The sequence below is a fragment of the Ovis canadensis genome, chromosome 2 (genome assembly GCF_042477335.2).
Source record: "Ovis canadensis isolate MfBH-ARS-UI-01 breed Bighorn chromosome 2, ARS-UI_OviCan_v2, whole genome shotgun sequence".
Lineage (NCBI taxonomy): Eukaryota > Metazoa > Chordata > Mammalia > Artiodactyla > Bovidae > Ovis > Ovis canadensis.
Genome location: NC_091246.1, coordinates 2,575,967 through 2,599,604, shown reverse-complemented (window position 1 = coordinate 2,599,604; position 23,638 = coordinate 2,575,967). Strand labels below are relative to the sequence as shown.

The window sequence follows — 23,638 nt, the reverse complement described above, 5'->3', positions numbered from 1 at the left end:
ATGGGCTCAGAGGCCTGCTTAAAGGCGCCATCTGCTGGTAGTAACTTGATAGCATCCCAAGAAGGCTGGAATAATGCGCGCTGAGGGTGAGAGCTAATCCATGACATCTTTCCAAGGTAAATTCCAGCTTCTCATTTTATGTCTCTTCTGAGAGCTAGCCTCTACAGTTCCTTGAAATAAGAACACCTGCCCTACATTCTTCATGGGAATGCTTAAATGTGATAACCCTGAGCAATGAAAAGTCGTATAAACATTTAAGGAGTTCATATGTCCATTCTTTCTAGCATCGTATCTCTCCTGCTTTACCAACTCCTTTCTTTCAGCATGCAAACATACAAAAGTCTCTATTAATAGGAAAAAGGCAAATATCAAAAAACTTTTTGATGGATTCCCCCCAAATAACTTCGAAAGGCTTAGTCTGCCCCCCCTCCCAACTTTGTATAATTTTTGTTTCCCTCATTTATCCACAGACTCCTTCAGAATGTTTTCTGGATATCTCCATGGGAGTTATATAAGAAATAAATAGAATGAACAGTGGCAGAGGCCACTTGATAATGGTTGGCACGGTTTGGCATTATTTCATTTTACAGATAAAGAAACTGATGCTCAGAAAGGGTTACAAGACTGGCAGGAAGGAGAGAAGGAGGAACGGCAGGGCTGCCCGGAATCCTAGGAAGGAGCAGTCAAGGGCATCTGCAGAATTCAAAGATCCCAGGGCCAGACAAAAATGTGGAGCCGCTTATCCATGAAGCAAGAAAATTGCCGTTAAAAGTTTTACAGTATAAAGCCTTTTCTTCTGTGGTGTCTCCCTTACCTTGCCAGGTGCACCTGCTGCACAAAACCACCTCAGCTGCCTCAGTTTACTTCCTGATTGTGTGCGCTCTGTCAACACTCAGGCCTTTGCTTCCTGATAAACGAGAAGAGCCTGAAAGCTAGGGGAGCTACTGAGTGCCCTGTCTTTCCCTGTCCTTCTATGTCAGCATATTTCATGTAAGTGTTTGGCTAATAACAACAGGAACAAGAAAGAATATGATGACGCGCCTCGGCCACGCACGTTTCTTCGAATGCTGCTGTCATCTCCGCATGCAGACCACGCTCTGGTTCCTGCGGAAAGTGTTCGGCTAATAACAGCAGGAGCTAGAGAGAATATGATGAAGCGCCTCGGCCATGCACATTTCTTCGAATGCCGCTGTCACCTCTCTGCATGCAGACCATGTTCTGGTTCCTGCGGAAAGTGTTCGGCTAATAACAGCAGGAGCCATACAGAATATGATGAAGCGCCTCGGCCATTCGCATTTCTTTGAATGCCTCTGTCACCTCTCTGCATGCAGACCATGCTCTGGTTCCTGTGGAAAGTGTGGCTTCTAGGGGCTGTCAGCACAGTCGCAGACATGACTCCTCACTGTGTGCTCACTTTGAGTCTCACTAAACTTCTGCACACTGTCCACTGCAGGGGTCCACTGAAACCCTGTGTTCACAGAGTATTATGAATGCTCTACGGGAAGGGGGTGGCCAGGGGTGATGGGCACCCGTATCACACACATCTTCGGTAACTCAAATGCATGCTCCATTGTCCTGTCAGAGTTTACCTATGAAACACAAGTTCAGGAACATCCCTGGTGGCCCAGTGGTTAAGAATCTGCCGTCCAGTGCAGGGGACATAGACTTGACCCCTGATTGGGAACTTGGATTCCTGTATACGGCAACTAAGCCCCTGCCCGACAACTAGAGAAGCCTGTGTGCGGCAAGGAAGACCCCGTGCAGCCAAAAAAACACCAAACCAAAACAGCAGCAAAAAACAAGTTCAAAAGATAAAATTATTAATAATTTCACAACAGGAGCAACAGAGCACCAAACTCAGCGTGGGGCCCTGCAGAGCGCCAGGCCCTGTTCCGCTGCGGAGGCTTCACGCCCACAAGCCAGTTCCGGAGCAGCTAAGCCACGAAAGATCTCAAATCTGACCCCGGGGGCAAGTCTCTTAGCATATCACATGGAGGCCTTCTCGGATAACACAGGGCAAGGCACTGGCAGGGTGACAAAGATCGCCAAGACGATGAGAAGGTTTTAAGAGGCTGTATAATAGGCAGCATTGAACTGCTGGCCTTGACTCCAAGAAGGTTAGAGAATCCCTGAAGATACAGAAGGACTGAGGACGAGGATAATGGGGACGGGAGAAATTAGGATGAGGGCTAAGATAATAGGGGCGATGGGGTTAAAATCCAGAGGAGAAGGATGAGGCGGTAGAAGCCTTTGGAAGGAGATGGTTATTAGAAAGATAGAACAGTCTAATTACTTACAGCGGATGTAGTTGTCAGGGGTTATGACCTAAAAGTAAGTCAGTTCCCAAGGGTGGGACAGACAATGTCCTAAACTCTAGATGCCTAGGGAGCACTCGTGTTAGCACCCGGTATCTACAGGGTACTTTCCAAAGGGGACAAGAGAAGGCAGCCAGTATCAGCAGTCCAACAAAATGATGTTACAAGAGCTAGGGCAATCCTGGGATGTATTCCTCAGGAGGCCAGGCCTACAGGTAGGATCAGCTACAAGGCTGAGGCCAGAGAACAGTCAAGTGTAGGTGGAGTCCCTGATCAGGAAACAGACCAAGAGGGAGAGATACTGTCTGTGGGTACAGGGTTTCTGTTGTGGACGATGAGAAAGTCTGGGGTATAAATGGTGGTGATGGTTCCATAACATTGTGAATATATTGTGAATGCAAATGTCATTGAGTTGTGTACTTGTGCACAATTAAAATGGTAAACATTATGTTATGTATATTTTGCCATAGTTAAAAAAAACAAACAAAACCTCTAGGTAAAAAAAAAAGAAATAGAGTAGGGTATTAGGTTTACCAGACCACGGAGGAGCCAGCTATCCAAAGATTAGGATTAAGTCACATACACCATAGGGTACATATATGGGGTGAGAGCTGTTAAAAACTTTTTTCTTCTCTTTTAGAGGAGGAGGCAAAGCAGGTTGAGATGGACACCTCAGCAGCCTTTTCCCTTCCCTGGGCTGGTTTCCTCGTCTCAGCAGCTACTGCACCAGGTCCTGGAGACAGACTCCAGGGCTGAGACCACGGGGATTTGGGCAAGGTTCTGCCCAAATTCTGGGTGAATTGGGGTGCATTCTGCCCTGTGAGGAGGGCCCCTCCCACGGAGTCCAGGCCTAGGCAATGGCTCAGGGGCACCTCAAGAAGCGGTAAGGTCCTGGTTTAGGTAGGGAATCACCTCTCAAAATTCCCTCAGCGCCCTAGGAACCCAAACCCCCAGGGCCACGTGGAATCTAGCGTCAAGTGTGCTTGGCAAGAAGGTCTGCATTGAAACCCCGGCCCTTCCGCCTCCTTTTTAAGAGTCAGCTTCTGCACCCTTGTAACTGGCAGAGTGCATCCAGCCATCCCTAGCTTGGAGAAGAGAGCTGCTGTGGAGAGGGAGGGGGCGGTGGGGGATGAGGTGCTTGGATGGTGCAGAGAGGAGGTTGGGTTTTCTGTAGGGATGGAGAGAGGTAAACAGTGGCTCAATCGGATGGAAGTGGTTGGCAGCTGGGATGCTCTCTAAAGGAAGAAGAAAGGGAAAAGAAGTGCGAGGCTGAGATTTAGGTGCTTCTACAGTCATTCATTCAGCAAATGTTTACTGAATACCTAAAATATGCCAGACACTGAGCTAGGTGTGAAGTAGCCATGGAGAACTGGAGAAGGAGCTTGGGTCTAGCACTGAAGATTGATCATCAAGTAAGCAGTTATACCAACCTGTGATGAGTATTATGATGGGGAAACAAGGTGAAGAAAAATGAATTTATATTAATTAGGATTAGGTGCTGCTGCATTTAACAGGCAGCTATTGCTTAAATGAAATACACATTTATTTCTTTCCCACATCAAAGAAAGCCAAGGCTGGAATGGCAGATCCACATGTCATCAAAAGTAGGGGCTATTATAATTTCATCCCACCATGCTAGCTTCCATCCTCAGTGTTACCTCATGATCCAAGCTGGCTGCTGGAGCACCAACAATTGTTTCTGAGTTGAGGGCTGTCAAAAAAAAGGCGTGGCGGGGGTGGGGGTAAGAGAGAGAGAGAGACCCATTTCTGTTGAAACAACTTTCTTTTGAAGACCTTTTCTGGAAGTCCCGTACAATTTATATTCCCTTGGAGACTTGGGACTTGGCTGTACTTGAATCCAAGGAAAATGGGCCAGCAAGGTAGCCATCTAAAATTCAGGTTTTGATAATAAGGAAGGTCGCTCAGTCGTGTCTGACTCTTTGCGACCTCATGGACTGTAGCCTACCAGGCTCCTCTGTCTATGGGATTTTCCAGGCAATAGTACTGGAGTGTATTGCCATTTCCTTCTCCAGCGGATCTTCCTGACCCAGGGATCGAACCCGGGTCTCCCACATTGTAGACAGACGCTTTACCGTCTGAGCCACCAGGGAAGACCTTTGATAATAAGGAGCGAAGAAAGAATTAATGCTGGTTAGTTAGCAGTCTCTGACACAGCGTTTTCATCTTTTGCCTTTGCTATTCAGGAATATTGAGGATGGGATGCTCAGATCTATGAAAGATTATTATTTTGGGAAATATAGAGAATTCCCTTCTAGTAGAAGGCAGAGTTCATAAAGAAATATACTTAAATATTTCAGTTTAAGACCTTGATTTTCAGAGGAATAAAGTGAAATTTCCTGCCAATATGCAATAAACAAATTAGTCTTTAGATGAAGTATTTTTAAGAATGTAATTTATGAAACATACTTACTTTTGTCATCCTCTACATTTGTATTTATTTAAAAATTAATTTCTGTTCAAGTTGTTTTCACATCCATAAACTTATTAGGGTTTTTACAACTCTCAACATGGTGGCTACAATAAATGTTGAATTCAGAGAGGTCAAATGACTTGCTCAGGACCACACAGCCAAATATGGGAGGTTGCTAAGCTAGAATCCAAGTCATGCGTGTACTCGACAGATATGTAGTGTGTGCCCGGTGCTGAGGAAGTGAACACCGTCACCGCTCTCAGGCAGCGTCAGAGCGTAGGCTCAGGAATCAGACTGCACTGGGTCCTGACTCTATTAGCTGTTTGACCTCAGGCAAATTACCTCATCACTTTGTGCCTTGGATTCCTTATCTATGAAAGGGGAGCAGATAAGCTACCTACTTCATAGGGTTGTGGTAAGAATTAGGTGAATTAGTTCTGATAAAAAGTTTAGGACAGAATCTGACCTTAAGGAATTCCCCTGTTAGACATTATTAGTGAGACAGACATTAAGTAAACAAGCATCATTTTAAATGTGTTATGATAAACTTGAGATAAACAATTCACAGGAAAGTAACAGCTCTATCAGAGCTTGGGCTTGGGGCCCATGGAAGTTTCGCTTAGAAAATGGCTCTAAGTGGTGCTCTGAGAAAATAAACTGGTGTTAACTATGTGATCAATGCAAAGAAATAGAGGAAAAGAACAGAATGGGAAAGACTAGAGATCTCTTCAAGAAAACTAGAGATACCAAGGGAACATTTCATGCAAAGATGGGCTCGATAAAGGACAGAAATGGTATGGACCTAACAGAAGCAGAAGATATTAAGAAGAGGTGACAAGAATACACAGAAGAACTGTACAAAAAAGATCTTCACGACCTGGATAATCATAATGGTGTGATCACTCATCTAGAGCCAGACATCCTGGAATGTGAAGTCAAGTGGGCCTTAGAAAGCATCACTACGAACAAAGCTAGTGGAGGTGATGGAATTCCAGTTGAGCTATTTCAAATCCTGAAAGATGATGCTGTGAAAGTGCTGCACTCAATATGCCAGCAAATTGGGAAAACTCAGCAGTGGCCATAGGACTGGATAAGGTCAGTTTTCATTCCAATCCCAAAGAAAGGCAATGCCAAAGAAGGCTCAAACTACTGCACAATTGCATTCATCTCACATGCTAGTAAAGTAATGCTCAAAATTCTCCAAGCCAGGCTTCAGCAATACATGAACCATGAACTTCCTGATGTTCAAGCTGGTTTTAGAAAAGGCAGAGAAACCAGAGATCAAATTGCCAAGATCTGCTAGATCATGGAAAAAGCAAGAGAGTTCCAGAAAAACATCTATTTCTGCTTTATTGACTATGCCAACGCCTCTGACTGTGTGGATCACAATAAACTGTGGAAAATTCTTCAAGAGATGGGAATCCCAGACCACCTGACCTGCCTCTTGAGAAATCTGTTTGCAGGTCAGGAAGCAACAGTTAGAACTGGACATGGAACAACAGACTGGTTCCAAATAGGAAAAGGAGTATGTCAAGGCTATATATTGTCACCCTGCTTCTTTAACTTCTATGCAGAGTACATCATGAGAAACACTGGACTGGAAGGAGCACAAGCTGGAATCAAGATTGCCGGGAGAAATATCAATAACCTCAGATATGCCGATGACACCACCCTTTTGGCAGAAAGTGAAGAGGAACTAAAAAGCCTCTTGATGAAAGTGAAAAAGGAGAGTTGCCAGGGTCCAGCCCCTGTGGATCCAGGGAATTCGAAGCGGGGACAGAGTCGGCGTCTGGGAAAGGACTATTTAATTAGAAAAGAGAGATTAGGAAAGAATAGTGTAGTAGGAAATTTAGAGGAAGAAAGAGGCTGTATTCCTTGGTTTACATAGAAAGCTAATAAAGCCCTGAGACAAGGGACTTGAACTGTCTATGTAGGGCCACAGGTGCCCGCTTGAATAGCGGAGGGTGCCCCACCTTGGGCTCCCTCTCTCGTGGATCTTAGAAGCCCGGGCAAATAAGTAGACACGGCTAGCCTCTATGCCCCAGATGGGAATCAGCCAGAAAAAAGAGTAAGAAAGAAAAGAAGACACGGGGAAACCAGTCTTTCCAGGAACTGGCCCATCCTTTATTGTCCAGAAAAGCTTTTTATACTTTTGGTTGTACATAGAGATCAATGGATAATACAAAATTAAGCAGTGTTAGCAGCCCTGACTCTTATCGAGACCAGGCTTTCTCTCTGTATACCGAGCTGTATACACAAGTCTTAGGTGATTTACATCATCTTCTGGCCAGGAGGCCTATTAGCATTTTACGGCCCTTTTCTGATAAGGGTCTGTCACCAGAAAACTTATTTGCCTTAAAAGTGTTGTTCTTACTAAAGTCTGGTGCCACTCTCAGAAAGCACTAATTAAGGTTACATTCTTATATAGCAAGAACACAACAATTTATAACAAGGAAAGAGGAGTACAGTGATTTACAACAAAGAGAAAGCTCACTAACTCAAAAGTCTAGTGTTGCTAACATCAAAACTACTATATTCCTTTTTCTATATCCAATTAAATTGATTAATATCCTTCAGGTGCCTAAAAGATAAAGAATATGGAGGCCTGGCAGCAGTCATTGACTCAACAGTGAAACCCATCACCAATATAATTTTTAGCTTTTTAGAAAAGGCTCTATATCTTTAAGATGCTTTAACTTCATGCCTCTTGCAGTTGGGGGCCGTGAACAATTCACATTCGTAGTTGTAAAAATCCGGACAGACAGGTCAGGTAAGTTAGAAAGCTATCAGAGGGATTTAAGCTGAGACATTCTTTTTCCACCCAGGAGACTTATTGACTGGAGCTCTAAGTTAATTCCTTTTAGAGGAAGGTGGTGGGGGACAGCCCCCTGTTAATGTCAGGAGTTGGTGAGAACATAATGCAGTAAGGCAGGCAGACTCTGGTTTTGGGGGTAGATGTTCGAGAAAATTCAGCGAGGCTCCCTTAAGGCCCGACTTGCCTTTGCCTGTCGGATCCCTTAACCTCATGACCTTTGCCACGGGCGGGACTCCTCGTGCTGGCTCCCGGCAGAGAGTGAAAAGGTTGGCTTAAAGCTCAACATTCATGGCATCTGGTCCCATCACTTCATGGGAAACAGATGGGGAAACAGTGGAAACAGTGTCAGGCTTTATTTTTCTGGGCTCCAAAATCACTGCAGATGGTGATTGCAGCCATGAAATTAAAAGACACTCCTTGGAAGAAAAGTTATGACCAACCTAGACAGCATATTCAAAAGCAGAGACATTACTTTGCCAACTAAGGTCCGTCTAGTCAAGGCTATGGTTTTTCCAGTGGTCTTGTATGGATGTGAGCGTTGGACTGTGAAGAAGGCTGAGCGCCAAAGAATTGATGCTTTTGAACTGTGGTGCTGGAGAAGACTCTTGAGAGTCCCTTGGACTGCAAGGAGATCCACCCAGTCCATTCTGAAGGAGATCAGCCCTGGGTGTTCTTTGGAAGGAATGATGCTAAAGCTGAAACCCCAGTACTTTGGCCACCTCATGCGAAGAGTTGACTCATTGGAAAAGACTCTGATGCTGGGAGAGATTGGGGGCAGGAGGAGAAGGGGATGACCCAGGATGAGATGGCTGGGTGGCATCACGGACTTGATGAACGTGAATCTGAATGAACTCCGGGAGTTGGTGATGGACAGGGAGGCCTGGTGAGCTGTGGTTCATGGGGTTGTGAACAGTTGGACACAACTGAGCAACTGAACTGAACTGAACTGAACTAACTATGTGAGCATTCTAGACTAGAATTTGGGATTTTAATTCCTGTATTACATATTCACTTTTAATACACAGAGATTCTTTTTTAAATTAATTTTTATTGGAGTATAGTTTCTTTTAAATGTGTTAGTTTCTGCTGTACAGCAAAGGGAATCAGTTACACACACATCTATCCCCTCTCTTTTGGACTTCCTTGCCCTCGAGGCCGCCGCCCGGTGCTGAGTCGAGTTCCCTGTGCTGTGCGGCAGGCGCTCATCGGTTACCTGCTTTACTCACGGCAGTGCGCACATGGCAGCCCCAGCCTCGCAGTCCATCACACACCCCCTTCCCTGCACTGCAATTCGTAGCACAATTAATCTAAGGCCGATTTGTTGGTCCAGAGCATTTGGAACCTTTTTTCTTTTTCTTTTAGTAACAAGAGCATGGGCCTGGAAATCAAAAGACCAAGGTTCCAGTTTTAGCTATGCCGTCAACTCACTGATGATTTTATCTGCCGACCTTCCTATTTTTACAGAGGAGCCACCTTCCACTCCTGGCTCCAACATTAGCCTTTCTTTAGTTTCTGTATTGAGGTGAAATTCACTAACAGAAAATTAACCATTTCAAAGTGAACAATTCAGCGACATTTAGTGCACTGATAATGTTCTGCAACCTGAATGTTTATCTATTTCCAAAATATTTCCATTGCTTCGAAATAAAACCTCTTACCCAGTAAGCAGATATTTCACATACTCCTAGTCCATCCCCACCACTGGCAACCGCCAGCCTCTTAGAGTTTCTGTCGATTTACCGAAGGAAGACTTTTCTCGCCTCCCATCATTCCCAACAGAAATATGAACTGATCCTCTCCAAAACCTCCATTCAGCTTCCACGGTGATGCATGAGTCGCATGCACTCTGAGTCTTTCGCGTCTTCCCTCTCCCTCCCCCAAGCTCCCCTGGCTTAACACCCTTCCCACCCCCAGCGCTCAGGGCGGCCTGCATCACAGTGAAGTGAATCACGCGCAGGGCTTCCACCGCCAGGTTCCCCAGCCATTGGCTCCCGTGCGACACTTACCTGCCCATTCAAGTTCCCGGAGTTGTCGTGTGGGAGATTAGCCCTTTTCACTGGCTCTTGTAACACTGTTGTTTATGGCCGGGAATTCATCTTTGCACACCTGCAACCACAGTACATCAGCCGTACACAGACCTGCGAGAGGCAGCGGGGCACAGAAGGTGCTGTGGGGCTCCCAGAGTGCTTTACCTTCTCTAAGATTCTTATGTTTTCTTTATTTGGAGGAGAAGAAAAACATGAATTGAGTTTCCTTTTTTTCCTCTCTCTCTTCTCCTGAAAGTTCTACTTAGTGACATTTTTTCCCCCTCATCAATGAATATTTTGAGAGTCTGCCAAGGGCCAGCCTGCATACTGGCCAAAGCAGATAACAGTGGTGAACGAGACAAGCAAAATCTTCCCTCTAGTCTGGAAGACCTAAACAAACGATAAGATTTCAGAAGAGTATTATGATTACCTGTAAAGTTAAAAAAAAAAACTTTTTGTTACAGAAAAGTTCAAGCCTATATAAAAAGTAGAGAGAATGGTATAATGAACCTACTACCCAGCTTCTGTGATTATTAACTCATGGTCAGTTTTTTTTCCCTCTATACCCACCTCATCTAGCACTCTCTGAATTATTCTGAAGCAAATCCCAGCAGCATATTTTTTTATTTATAAACATTCCCATTTATTTATGTCTCTAAAACAATAACCTCCTTTTAAAAACCCAATCCTCAAAAAGAATGGTTATTTTTTTTAAATCTCATCAAATATATAGTCAGAGTTTATAGTTATACCAATAGTTCATGAACTTACAAAAACAAACAACAAGGAAAGCAGAAAAGAACATGGAGTCACTTCCATTAGCTCTAGAGTAATTTACACTGAGGCATTATGGTAAAAATATTACTTATATACCCACAATATATGGGCGTCCCTGGTGTCTCTGACGGTAAAGAATCTGTCTGCAGTGCAGGGGACCTCGGTTCAATCCCAGGGTTGGGAAGATCTGGGGAGGAGGGCACGGCAACCCACTGCAGTATTCTTGCCTGGAAAATCCCCATGGCCAGAGGAGCCTGCTGGGCTACAGTCCATGGGGTCACAAACAGCTGGACGTGACTGAGCGACTGAGCACAGCACAGCACACCCACAACATACAGTATAGGACTGAACACTGCTGAGTGGTAATGCCTGATACGTGAGGGAACGGGTATCCCACCATTCATATGCACTTTCCCCCGGCACTTTAAAGTTTCTGCTGCCACACAATAGCAGCTGAACACAAAGTATGTGGACCAGCTGACTGCCGCCAAGAAATGAGAAATAAGCACTACGGCGTTTCCCTCTTGGTTCAATCTGGCCATCAGCTCTTCCAGACGTCCGTGCAGTTCACGGTCTTCATAACCCAGCCCCCTCAGCCCTGCCTCGCGTCACTTCCTGTTTTTCTTTTTGATACAGGACTGCGTTTACTTTTTTGGTTTTAATGATGAACTTAATATCCTCTTAACTTCATCAGATTGTTGCTCTTGTGTTGCTGCTGTTAGTGCTCTGGCTACCCAGTTGCGTAGATATTTTTTAACAGTCTGTCCTAATCCTGTTTTTCAATGTAGCAAAAAAAGTCATTAATTATTATGGAACTCATTTATTTTGTGAAAATACTGACTTGTGAAAAATCAAATAAATTTTCTTTAAAAATAATTTTACAAATGGTATGGGTATGTACAGTTACCCATAACTTGGGGGAGAACTCAGTGATGAGACTTGTTTTTAATCCCCTACCTCAACCCCTCAGCAAATCAGAAAGATTTTAGGAAAGCTGGAACTTGAAATCATGGCTCACAACATGACGGCTGGCCGGTAAAAACTTTAAATGAACAAAGTATGCCCCAATACATAGATATTTCTTCTTATTCTAGGTTTGGATGAGAGTCTAAAATAGATTATTGCCAAAGTTCTGGTTGAACTGTTGATGAAATGACAGACATTATGAACAAACTGTCCCCTAATGCAGTACATCAGTCTAGCCGCTTACCTTTATTTGAAACACCAACAGCTCGAATTTCCCAGGGAGTTAGAAAATCAGGTAGTAGCAACTCTAGCTGATGCCTGATGGAAAATAAAATATTTCAAAGCCATCAACCATAGGTGATCTTTGATTAACTTGGAATCAATTTAACATGCTCTCCTATTAATTAGAATATTTGTGCTTTTCCCATATGGGCTCTTTAGGCAAACCACAAACAGACAAAGCTGAATCAGTGGCCACAGGTGGGAATGAAGTTAGGAAAAGAATAGAGGCTGACAAAGTCCTTTTACGTTTTCAGACTAATCACCTGTATATCTATTAGGTTGAGCCACTTGAAACTGCTGTTTGTGTAGGTCAGAATTGCTTAGATCAGGCAGATACATATGGTTTGTCATAGACTGAATGTTTGTGTCCCCCACCCCCAAATTCATACGTTGAAATTTAATTCCCAAAGTGCTATTACCTGGAGGTGTGGTCTTTGGAAGGTGATTAGGTCATGAGGGTAAAACTCTCATGAATGAGATTAGTGCCCTTAGAAAAAAGACCCCTGGGAATTCCCTCATCAGATTGAGGGGATTCCCTCATCTGATCCCCTCATCATCTGATGGGCTGGAATGAAAGACAGCCATGCATGAACCAGAAAGCAGTCTCTCGTCAGACACTGGATTTGCTGGTAACTCAACCTTGGACTTCCCAGGCTCGATGACTGATAGAAGTAGGTCTCTGTTGTCTATAAGCCACCAGTCTGTGGTATGCTCGCATAGCAGCCCGAGTGAACTGGCTCAGCCTAGACTACAGGCCCTCTTTTTGTTTTCATTGCCATACATTGAAAGAACTATGGTAAATTAGCAAATAAAAATTAAATTACATTCAGTGAACCCTACTAAGAAAAGTAGAGTACACAAAAGAGCTGAAACAAAAGGGACTTTCATCACACCAGAGTCCATTACTTAGTTATCTTTTCAAAGGACATTTCCTAAGTGTCTGTCATGTGCACAGCACAGTCCTAAGACCAAGTATGGGAATAAATAATAGAGGGTCTGCCTTGAAGGAATTCACTCAATAAAAGGAGAGAAATAGGTAAACAAACACATTACCACAGAGGGTGATAAGTACTTCAATATTAGCGTGTAATAATATTACAGACTGTAATGAGAATGCAGAGAAGTGTTTAATTCTTTGGGGCCACTTTTTGGAGAGCTCAGTGTCTGAGCTGGGTTGTTAAATGTGAAATGCAGATCGCCAGGAGCGAGGTGGGGGTTGATTAAGAAAGACGACTTCAAGGAAAGAGTATAAAGACTGCAAAGAGCAGGTACTGATGATACAGAAAGTGTACAATAGGGGGATGGTGATGAGGGTTGCTGGCAGATAAACTGGAGCTGTAAGCAAGAGCACTGCTGAGGGTGTCTTAACCTGCATAGACTCTGCATGGTAGGTCAAGGAGACGTGGTTTTAGATGGGGAAATGGCATAAAGGAGGCTGTTGTGCATCAGACAAGTCATGATAACTGAACAAAAACTGATTGCTTCCCAAGGCCAACAGATCATCAGTGTTTTACAGTGTGTGTTTATTATGTGAGGAAAGTAATACCTCCTTTTATTTGTTAGATAAATAGCTTTGGAGATACTTTAATACATACCGAAATGGATGATATATTGTTAGAGTGTTTATTACAAAGCAGTTGTCTAGAAAGACTCAAATAATTATGTAGAAATGCAAAGCCCAGATCACCCGAAACTACTTGCTTAGTAAAAGTTTAAGGTGAGTAAACTTGTTATTATTGTTTAGTTGCTAAGTCGTGTCCACTATTTTGTGGCCCCATGAACTGTAGCCAGCCAGGCTTCTTGGTCTGTGGGATTTTCCAAGTAAGAATACTGGAGTGGGTTGCTGTTTCCTTCTCCAGGGGATCTTCTGGACCCAGGGATCAAACTTGGGTCTCCTGCATTGGCAGGTGGATTCTTTACCACTGAGCCACCAGGGAAGCCAAGTGAATTAGTATTCTTCTGCAAAGATCATTAATTTTTCTAAGTGCTGAGGGAAAAAACCAACTCAGCGATCAACCAAATTAACTGTGACCAAATGTCAGTGCCATCCTTAATTATCAGGGAATCCTTGGAAGAATGGCAGCCCATTTGTCTGTCAAGCTCGGATAACTTAAAATTTCTTAAGGCAATTAAAAGTAAAGTTTTAGAATACCTTTGAGGAACATGATATACTTTCCATAGCCAATTTTCCAAGGAAATTCTGCATGCAATTTTTATGTATGTGTTCGATACATCTAAATTAGAAATATATAAAAAAATTAGAAATATAAAAAGATAGGGTAAACATAATATACAATAGAGTCATTTGTTAAAGTACGACATTGAACTTTTAATTAAAAATTTTAAGGAATTTTACCAAACATTTAATTTTTGTTACATCTTATAGAAAAATAAAATTCTTGATTTAAAGTGTCTAAAATACATTAAGTATAAAAATCAAGGTGCAGAATGGTAATAACCCATAGAACAAAATATATAGAGGTATAGATATAGATGTGGATATAAATGTTGATGGGCATAGAAAATTTCTGGAAGGATATAAAAATGTAAACAACTACAGTATCTTGGAAAGCAGGTAGGTAGTGAGGTCAGGGATTTTTACTTTATACTTCACACCATTACTTTCTGTGTACTAATGTGGAAGTAAGTTGTGATATTTTTCTAACATTTTTCAAAAGCACATTGAAGAAATGCAGTATCACATTTATTAATATGATCCCATTTAGAAATCTGTTCACAGTGTTAATACTCTGGGGAAGCGGTAGTGTAAGAAATTGACAGGTTTTCTTAATGCTTATTCTTAAACTTTTTGTTGATTTCCTGATACATTTTATTTTTTTGGCATTTTTAAAGTCTGTTCATTGTATTACTTTCAGATTTTTTAAGTCATGAAAATATATGCATTATATATGTTAATAAGTTACATGAGAATTTCCCTGTAACTATTGCTGAGAATTTAAGATGTTTTATATTTTAAAATATTTTTCAGAACTTATTTATATGTTTTTATAGTTTCAGAGAAAAAGTACAAGCAAGTTGTTAAATTCTTTTAAGACAAGTCATTTAACAAGGAAGAAAAATTTGTAATTATGAGAGGTAATGTATCTTAAACTTATTGTGGCAATCATTTCACAGTATTCATACAATTCAAATCATCATATTGTATATCTGAAAATTATACAATGTGATGGGTTCATCATATCTCAATAAAACTGGAAAAATTTTCATAAAAGATTTTTAAAATAATAAAAATGTAAAGTCACTGACTTTTTTTAAAGGACAAAATTAAACTAAAATTACAGTGTTTTTCTTAGTTGTCCTCTGCCTTGGCTTGCATGATCTTCACGGTCGCACAGCTAGAATTCAGAAGAAACCAAAGAAAACAGGCTAAAAGGTAGTCAGTCAAATTAAATAAGATTTAGGTAGATTGCACTCGTCACTGTTTACCACTCAAATCATGTGAAACTGAACTAAAGGAAATTCTTTTCTATTAATATGTACGCTTACTGGGACTCCTTCTGCTTCTGTTATTTTTGTTGATGATGTTTTGTGGCAAAATGAAGTAGCAACATATCGTTTCTTCAAACTATAATACTGTCTTTAAGCAAGACTGTAAGTATTGTGCATGGCCAGTGATGGACACGCAGAATGAATATCACAGAATCATTTAGTCAAATATTTTCATTTTACAAATTAGCTCTTAGGGGATTAAAAAAAAAATGGTCGGCAGCTGCTGCACTGTGGCTGAGTGACAGAGCTGGGGCGAGTGGTGTCCAAGCTAGTATTACCACCTCTGCCCACTCAGCTTTTTAAGCTGAACTGAGGGAGTTTATACTTCACTTTTCCTACACTAAGCCAGGTTTAGAAGTGCTCCTTCCCACGGCAGCACAAGCTCTGCCTAGTGGCCTCTTCCTGCACTATGCATGGAGTAGGAGTTGGGACTTGCGCCTTGCCTTCCCAGAATTGCGGGGATGAGACTCCTCCAACCTCACTTTGGTTGCCAGACTGCAACACCCAGTGAAAGCTCTGGCCCTTCTGGCTGATGGTAATGTGCGCAGCCCTCGCCTCACATGTCTTCCCGCCATGGGCTCCATCGGAACAGCACTTCCGGATCAGAGGGTGTTTGAGTGCGGATGCTGAGATGATAATACAACTACTCTTAGCCAAAGTTTCAGGTCTGGACTTAGAAGCTCTGCTCCAGCTTTCTGGCCCCCTTGCCCCACTCCATCTAGTACCAGTGATAGACCAGCCCCTGCTGGCATGAATCCTAGAATGGGAAGTTATTTTCTCCCCGGACAGCCTGTACCATAACAGAGAGTCTGATGGCTGGAAAACTCTCCCTTATATCTTCTAAATCAAAATCTAACGATCTAATTCCTATTACTGATTCCCTTATTGGCACTCACAGAGTTATGTGAAGTGAAGCGTTAGCTGCTTAGCTGTGTCTGACTCTTTGTGACCCAGTGGACTGTAACCCACCAGGCTCCTCCATCCATGGGATTTCCCAGGCAAGAATACTAGAGTGGGTTTCCATTTCCTTCTCCAGGGTATCTTCCTGACCCAGGGATCAAACCCAGGTCTCCCAAGTTGCTGGCAGATTCTTTACCATCTGCACCAACAGGAAATCCCTACTCACAGTTAATCCTTTTATATAGAAAAAGCCACATATTCACCCATTCCTTGAAGATAGTTATCATGAACCCCTAAGTCTTACCCTTTATCTTGTAAACATCCTATAAACATCCCTAGCTGCTGCTGCTAAGTCACTTCAGTCGTGTCCAACTCTGTGCGACCCCATAGACAGCAGCCCACCAGGCTCCCCCATCCCTGGGATTCTCTAGGCAAGAGCACTGGAGTGGGTTGCTATTTCCTTCTCTAATGCATGAAAGTGAAAAGTCAAAGTGAAGTCGCTCAGTTGTGTCTGACTCTTCACGACCACATGGACTGCAGCCTACCAGGCTCCTCCGTCCATGGGGTTTTCCAGGCAAGAGTACTGGAGTGGGGTGCCAGTGGAGAGTTTTTTTCAATTAGACTCTATGATTGGTTTCAAAACCCTTAAACAGTCACCCTCTACTTGGACAAGACAGTCAAGCCACGGTCAGTATGAAGTCTGAGTGGGTGGATAGAAGAACAAGAGCTTTCATTTAGGTTGCTCTCCTCTTCTGTTTTCTCAAAAGCCATGGAATGGGACTTTAGGAGTGATCGTGTCCTTGGCTTCCCAGGCAGTGCAGTGGTGAAGGCTCTGCCTGCCGCTGCAGGAAATGCAGGAGATGCGGGTTTGATCCCTGGGTTGGGAAGATCCCCTGTAGTAGGAAGTGACAACCAGCTCCACTATTCTTGTGTGGAAAGATTCCATGGACAGAGGTGCCTGGTGGGTTACAGTCCATGGGGTTGCAAAGAGTCAGACATAACTGAGCATGCACGTATTGTACTTCTTCATCAGACATGAGGAAACAGCGATGGAGAGAGCAGAAGGGGCTTGTCCAGGTGGGCCCAGCTGCTAGGTGACAGAACCAGACCTAAAGCCAAGAGGCAGTATCATGAAGTGCAAAGGCCACTGGACCACAGAACAGAAGCTCTGATACTTGTGGTGGACCCATCTCTCCCAGTCATTTGGACTTGGCAAGATAGCTCAGTTTTCAGAAGCTTACTTTGCCATTATTGTGATTGTAATTTCTGCCTAGCTGAGGTCAGACTATGGCTTTGGTGAGAATGAAGCATTAAGATGACTGCTTATTGAGTTCCTCCTGAGCTAAGTGCTTTACCTGCATAATCTTATTTAACTCTTATAATTCATTTAATGCTCCTTAGTCTGCAAGACAGAGAGAAATTGTCTCCATTTGGCAGAAGAAAAAAACTGAGGCTTGGAGAGATGAAGTAATGTGGCTGGGGTCACAGAGCTATAAATAGGAAGCCAAGATCCAAACATGGGCTCTGATTCTAAAAAACACTGTTCCTTATACATTGTCTTCTAATGATACTGTTTAGGCACATACTTGCTGAAATGGGACGAAACTTTGCTGTTGCTATAATGGTTGTGACAACACAGTATCTGTAACTCCTCCAATAATTAATAATTAACATTATTAATAGCATATCTGAAATTTAAATGGCATATAAGGATTGGATTTTTCAGACCCATCTTCCAAATAGTCTGGATAGGTCTTAAACATTAATACACCAAAGAAAAGAAGTCGCGTCCAGTAGAGCACAGTGGTCACCACAGCAGTGGGATCTACCATCTGTCTGACCTGGGTTTAAATTCTGCCTGTGCCACACACTACCCTGTGACGTCGGGTGTACTGAAAAAGAGAGCTGTGGCTCAGACAGTAAAGAATCTGCCAGCAATGCGGGAGACCCCGGTTCAGTCCTTGGGTTAGGAAGATCCCCTGGAGAAAGGAATGGTTACCTACTCCAGTATTCTTGCCTGGAGAATTTCATTGACAGAGGAGCCTGGCAAGTCCATGGGATCGCAAATAGTTGGACGAGACTGAGTAACTAACATTTTGATAGTATAGTTCCTAGAGAAGGGAATGGCTACCCACTCCAGTATTCTTGCCTGGCGTGACATTGGGCATATTTATTATTAATTTCTCTATGCCTTGATGTCTTCATCTGGAAAATGGGAGTATTGAGAGTACCTACTGCATGTGATTGGGATGAGTGTTCAATGAGAAAATCTGATGATAAGTCTTAAAAACACCTGGCACACAGTAAGTATCTAATTAATGTTGGCTATTACTATTTCATTGGAAAAGACCCCGACGCTAGAAAGATTGAAGACAGGAGGAGAAGGGGATGACAGAGGAGGACTTGGTTGGATGGCATCACCGACTCAATGGACTTGAGTTTGAGCAAGCTCTGGGAGTTGGTGATGGACAGGGAAGCCTGGTGTGCTGCAGTCCATGGGGTCGGGAAGAGTCAGATATGACTGAGCAACTGAACTGAACTGATTATTATTTCATCCTGAAGTCTATCATACCAAGCTTTTGCAAGAATTTAATGGAAGCCATGCATTTAACTGGGTACCAGTTACTCTGATAGAGAGTAAAATCTACGAGACAATTAATTACTTACTCTAATTATAGAGAAAGGCCATACTAGTAACCTATTTCCTTTAGATCAAGACTATGCTAAATAACTAGTGATTAATTTATCAGTCTGCTTTACCCCTATAGAAAGTAAAAGTTGGAAATGCCCACAGATCTTTTTCAACTGCCCTACATCAATCAGTTAGAATGTAGCAGATTCTGGGTTATCCCATTATAACTCTGGAAACAACACGAATCTTTGAGCCACCTAGATTTTCAATTTTCTCTTTCAAATTTCTTCTTGATCAGAGAATTTTCTTAAATGATCCATCTGTAACAAAATAGAGAGAACATCCCCCAGAATAAATACTTCCATCAAATTACATAAATTATCAGTTCAGAGAATTAGACTGAGCACATTTTATCAGAAAGCATGTCCCAGCTCCCACAACTATTCCTGATCTATATATTTCCTCTGTACAGGCATGCACATGCGCAGAGTGAGCATAGTTCTTGGTGGCAGTCATTATTTGCTTTTCACAGAAGTATTACCTCAAGAATTACAAGACAAAAATCAGAGAATGCATACATTTTTAAGGTGGGTTTATTAGTCTTTTTAAAACACGTTTAGTGAGTGCCTTCTGTCTTTCAGCTTGGGAACAAAAGATCGGTAAAATCCAGTCCCTATCCATAGAAAGACATAAAAATGGCCAACATGAATGAAAAAAGACACTCCAAATCACTAATTATCAAAGCAAAACCACAATATCACCTAATACCTATCAAAATGGCTCTTATTTTAAAAAAAGACAGTAAGTGTTGGCGAGGATGTGGAGAAAAAGGAACGCTTGCACACTGTTGTGGGGCTGCAAAATGATGCAGCTACTTGAGAAACAGTATGGAAGTGCCTCAGAAAATGAAAAATAGTACTACCATATGACCCAGCGGCCCTACTTCTGGGTAATTATCAAAAAATTGAAATCTTTGTCTCAAAAAGATATTAGCACTCTGTGTTCACTGCAGCACTATTCACAATAGCCAACATGTATGAACAGCCTAAATCTCCATTAACAGATGAATGAATTAAAGAAATGTACATAAACGTGTATACAAACAAACACAAAGTATTCCATTGTGTGTACGTATATATACACATTTTCTTTATCATGTATATATATGCACTGAATTACTATTTACTAAAAGAGAGGGGATATTCTGCATTATGCAACAACATGGACGAACCTTGAGGATACTATGCTAAAAGAAAAAAGACAAATAGTATGATTCTACTTAATGAAGTATCTAAACAATCAAATTCATAGAATCAAAGAGTGAAAGGGCAGTTGTCGGGTGCAAGGGGAGAGGGCTTCCCTGGTGGCTCAGCTGGTAAAGAATCTGCCTGCAATGCAGGAGACCTGGGTTCAATCCCTGGGTTAGGAAGAGCCCCTGGAGAAGGGAACAGCTACACATTCCAGTATTCTGGCCTGGAGAATTGCATGGACTGTATAGCCCATGGGGTCACAAAGAGTCAAACACGACTGAGTGACTTTCATTTTCACTTGCATGGGAGGGGAAAATGGAGTGTTACTAATCAAGCAGAATAACGTTTCAATTAAGTGAGATGAATAAGCTCTAGAGAGCTGCTGTACAACACTGTACCTCTAGGCAACAACAATGCTTGGGCCCAGTTCTTTCAGGAAAAGCCATGTTTTCCTCTGCTCTCTTGGGATTCTGGAAACTGGGACCAGTACATTTTAAGTATGAAACAGTGATTCAAACATGGAAAAGGCTTTGTAAGGAATTCTCTGGTACATGAAGAAGCTAGATTCAAAAAGAGATCAAGCCCTGAGGCTTTGGAGTGGGAGCACTGACTCCAAGACCGTAGATTAACAGAGAACTAACCCAAGGGAGTATCAAATAGGGAGAACTCACTGGCGACCCACTCCAGTGCTCTTGCCTGGAAAATCCCATGGACGGAGGAGCCTGGAAGGCTGCAGTCCATGGGGTCGCTAAGAGTCGGACACGACTAAGCGACTTCACTTTCACTCTTCACTTTCATGTATTGGAGAAGGAAATGGGAACCCACTCCAGTGTTCTTGCCTGGAGAATCCCAGGGACGGAGGAGCCTGGTGGGCTGCCGTCTATGGAGTCGCACAGAGTCGGACATGACTGAAGCGACTTAGCAGCAGCAGCACACAACGGAGACTACTTGAATATAAGACCCAGCATCACCCAACTACCAGTAGCACCCTGTGCAAGATGCCTCATCTAAACAAAAACGAAACAAAAATACAAACTCAAATATCAGCAGACAGAATTATTACCTCACTCAGCCTTGCCCATCAGAGGAAAAACAAACAAACAAACAAAAACTCAGCACAAATCTCACCCTATCCAAAGCTTACACAAACAACTGGACCAACCTTAGGAGGGCAGAAACCAAAAGGAAGAAAGAATTCAAACTTGAATTGGAAAAGGAGACCTCAAACACAATAAATTAAAAAAAAAATAATGAAAAGACAGAGAAATACTACACAAATGAAGGAACTAGAAACACAGAAGTCCAAATACATGAGGAGGAAATAGGCAAACCACCTGAAAAAGAATTCAGCATAATGATAGTAAAGATGATAAAAAACCCTGAAAACAAAATGGAGAAAATGCAAGAATCAGTTAACAAAGACCTAGAAGAATTAAAGAATAAACATACAGAGACAAACAACACAGTTACTGAAATTAAAAATACTCTAGAAGGAATCAATAGCAGAATATCTGAAGCATAAGAACAATTCAGTGAGCTGGAAGGTAAGGTGGTGGAAATAACTTCTGAAGAGCAGAATAAAGTAAAAAGAATGAAGAGAATTGAGGATAGTCTCAGAGACCTTAGGGGCAATATCAGATGCACCAACATTCAAATTATAGGGGTCCCAGAAGAAGAAGAGGAAAAGAAAGGGTATGAGAAAATTTTTGAAGAGATTATATAGTTCAAAATTTCCCCAACGTGGGAAAGGAAATAGTCAATCAAGTCCAAGAGGCACAAAGAGTCCCCTAGAGGATAAAACCAAGGAGAAACATGCCAAGACACATACTAATCAAACTAACAAAGACTAAACACAAAGAAAGAATATTAACACAGCAAAGGAGAAGCAACAAGTAACATACAAGGGACACCCATACGCTTAACAGCTGATCTTTCAGCAGAAACTCTGCAGGCCAGAAGGGAAGGGCAGGATATATTTAAAGTTCTGAAAGGGGAAAATCTATAGCCAAGACTGCTGTACCCAGCAAGGATCTCTTTCAAAATTGATGGAGAAATAAAAAACTTTTCAGAAAAGCAAAAGTTAAGAGAATTCAGTACCACCAAACCAGCTTTACAACAAATGTTAAAGGGACTTATATAGTCAAGAAATATGAGAAGGAAAAGGATCTACAAAATCAACCCCAAACAATTAAGAAACTATGGTGACCCAAGGACGAAAGAGCAGATAAAACCAAGGAAGGTCCTGGAATGCAGGAATGGAAAACCAGACCCTTATTGTCCTTCCCTCCCCCATGTTGTAACTATTAATGGAACAGTATAACCTGTCTCCCCTCCTACTCTATAGGGAGAAGGTACTTGCCCTACTCTTCCCCCACCCATTATACATGCCTCATCCAATCAGCAAATGACCCACAAGACTCCTAGCCTACTCCTTGTACCCTTGGTATAAAAGTGGACTAAGGACAACTGTTCAACATCAGTCCTCCCTTGAGCTGGCCCGCTGTTCTAACGGTGTCTCCCACTCTAATAAACTTTATTTCCCTCTCATTCTGTCTCATGTCTGGAAATTCTTTTCCAACCCATGCCCAGACCACAACAGAAAATGGCAATAGGAACATATATATCAATAACTACTTTAAATGTAAATGGATTAAAAGTGCCAATCAAAAGACACAGACTGGCTGAATGGATACAAAAACAAGACCCATATTTATGCTGTCTGCAAGAAACCCACTTCAGACCTAAAGACACATATAGACTAAAAGCGAGAGGATGGAAAAATACATTCCATGCAAATGGGCAGCAAAAGAAAACTGGAGTAGCAATTCTCATATCAGACAAAATAGACCTTAAAATAAAGAAGATTGGAAGAGATAAGGAAGGACACTGCATAATGATCGAGGGATCAATCCAAGAGGAAGACATAACAATTGTAAATATCTATGCACCCAACATAGCAGCACCTCAATACACAAGACAAACACTAACAGACATAAAAGGAGAAATTGACAGTAACACAATAATAGTAGGAGGCTTTAACACCCCTCTCACACCAATGGACAGATCGTCAATACAGAAAATTAATACGGAAACACAAGTCTTAAATGATACATTAGATGAGATGGATCTCATTGATATCCTCAGGACATTCCATCCAAATGCAGAAGAATACACCTTCTTCTCAAGTGCACATGGAACATTCTCCAGGATAGACCACATCTTGGGTCACAAATCACAATTCATATGGAAACACAAAAGACCCTGAATGGCCAAAGCAGTCTTGAGAAAGAAGAATGGAGCTGGAGGAATCAACCTTTCTGACTTCAGATTATACTACAAAGCTATAGTTATCAAGAGAGTATCGTACTGGCACAAAAACAGAAATATAGACCAATGGAACAAAATAGAAAGCCCAGAAATAAACTCATGCCCCTATGGGTAACTTATTTTGACAAAGGAGGCATGAATATACAATGGGGCAAAGACAGCCTCTTCCATAAATGGTGCTGGGAAAACTGGACAGCTACATGTAAAAGAATGAAATTAGAACACTTCCTAATATCATACACAAAGATAAACTCAAAATGGATTAAAGACATAAATGTAAGACAAGAAACTATAAAACTCATAGAGGAAAACATAGGCAGAACATTCAATGACATAAATCAGAGCAAGAGCCTCTATGACCCACCTCTAGAGTAATGGAAATAAAAACAAAAGCAAACAAGTGGGA

At 42.1% G+C, this 23,638-nt stretch overlaps 1 protein-coding gene across 9 annotated transcripts in view; it reads right to left on the bottom strand.

Annotated features, from left to right (window-relative positions):
• Positions 1–8,589: 8,589 nt before the first annotated feature.
• The window catches only part of LOC138433171 (complement C5-like), a 36,398-nt gene continuing 21,349 nt past the window's right edge, over positions 8,590–23,638 (bottom strand). For 5 of the 9 annotated variants that reach the window (XM_070292218.1, XM_070292215.1, XM_070292216.1 and 2 more), the window contains 3 exons: positions 13,766–13,847; positions 11,576–11,649; positions 9,773–9,978 (listed from right to left, as the gene is read on the bottom strand). The gene's annotated coding sequence lies outside the window, so the exon portion shown is untranslated. Of the gene's footprint in view, positions 8,940–9,567; positions 9,979–11,575; positions 11,650–13,765; positions 13,848–23,638 lie in introns of those variants that run through there. The other 4 variants (XM_070292217.1, XM_070292210.1, XM_070292213.1 and 1 more) reach the window with 4 other exon arrangements.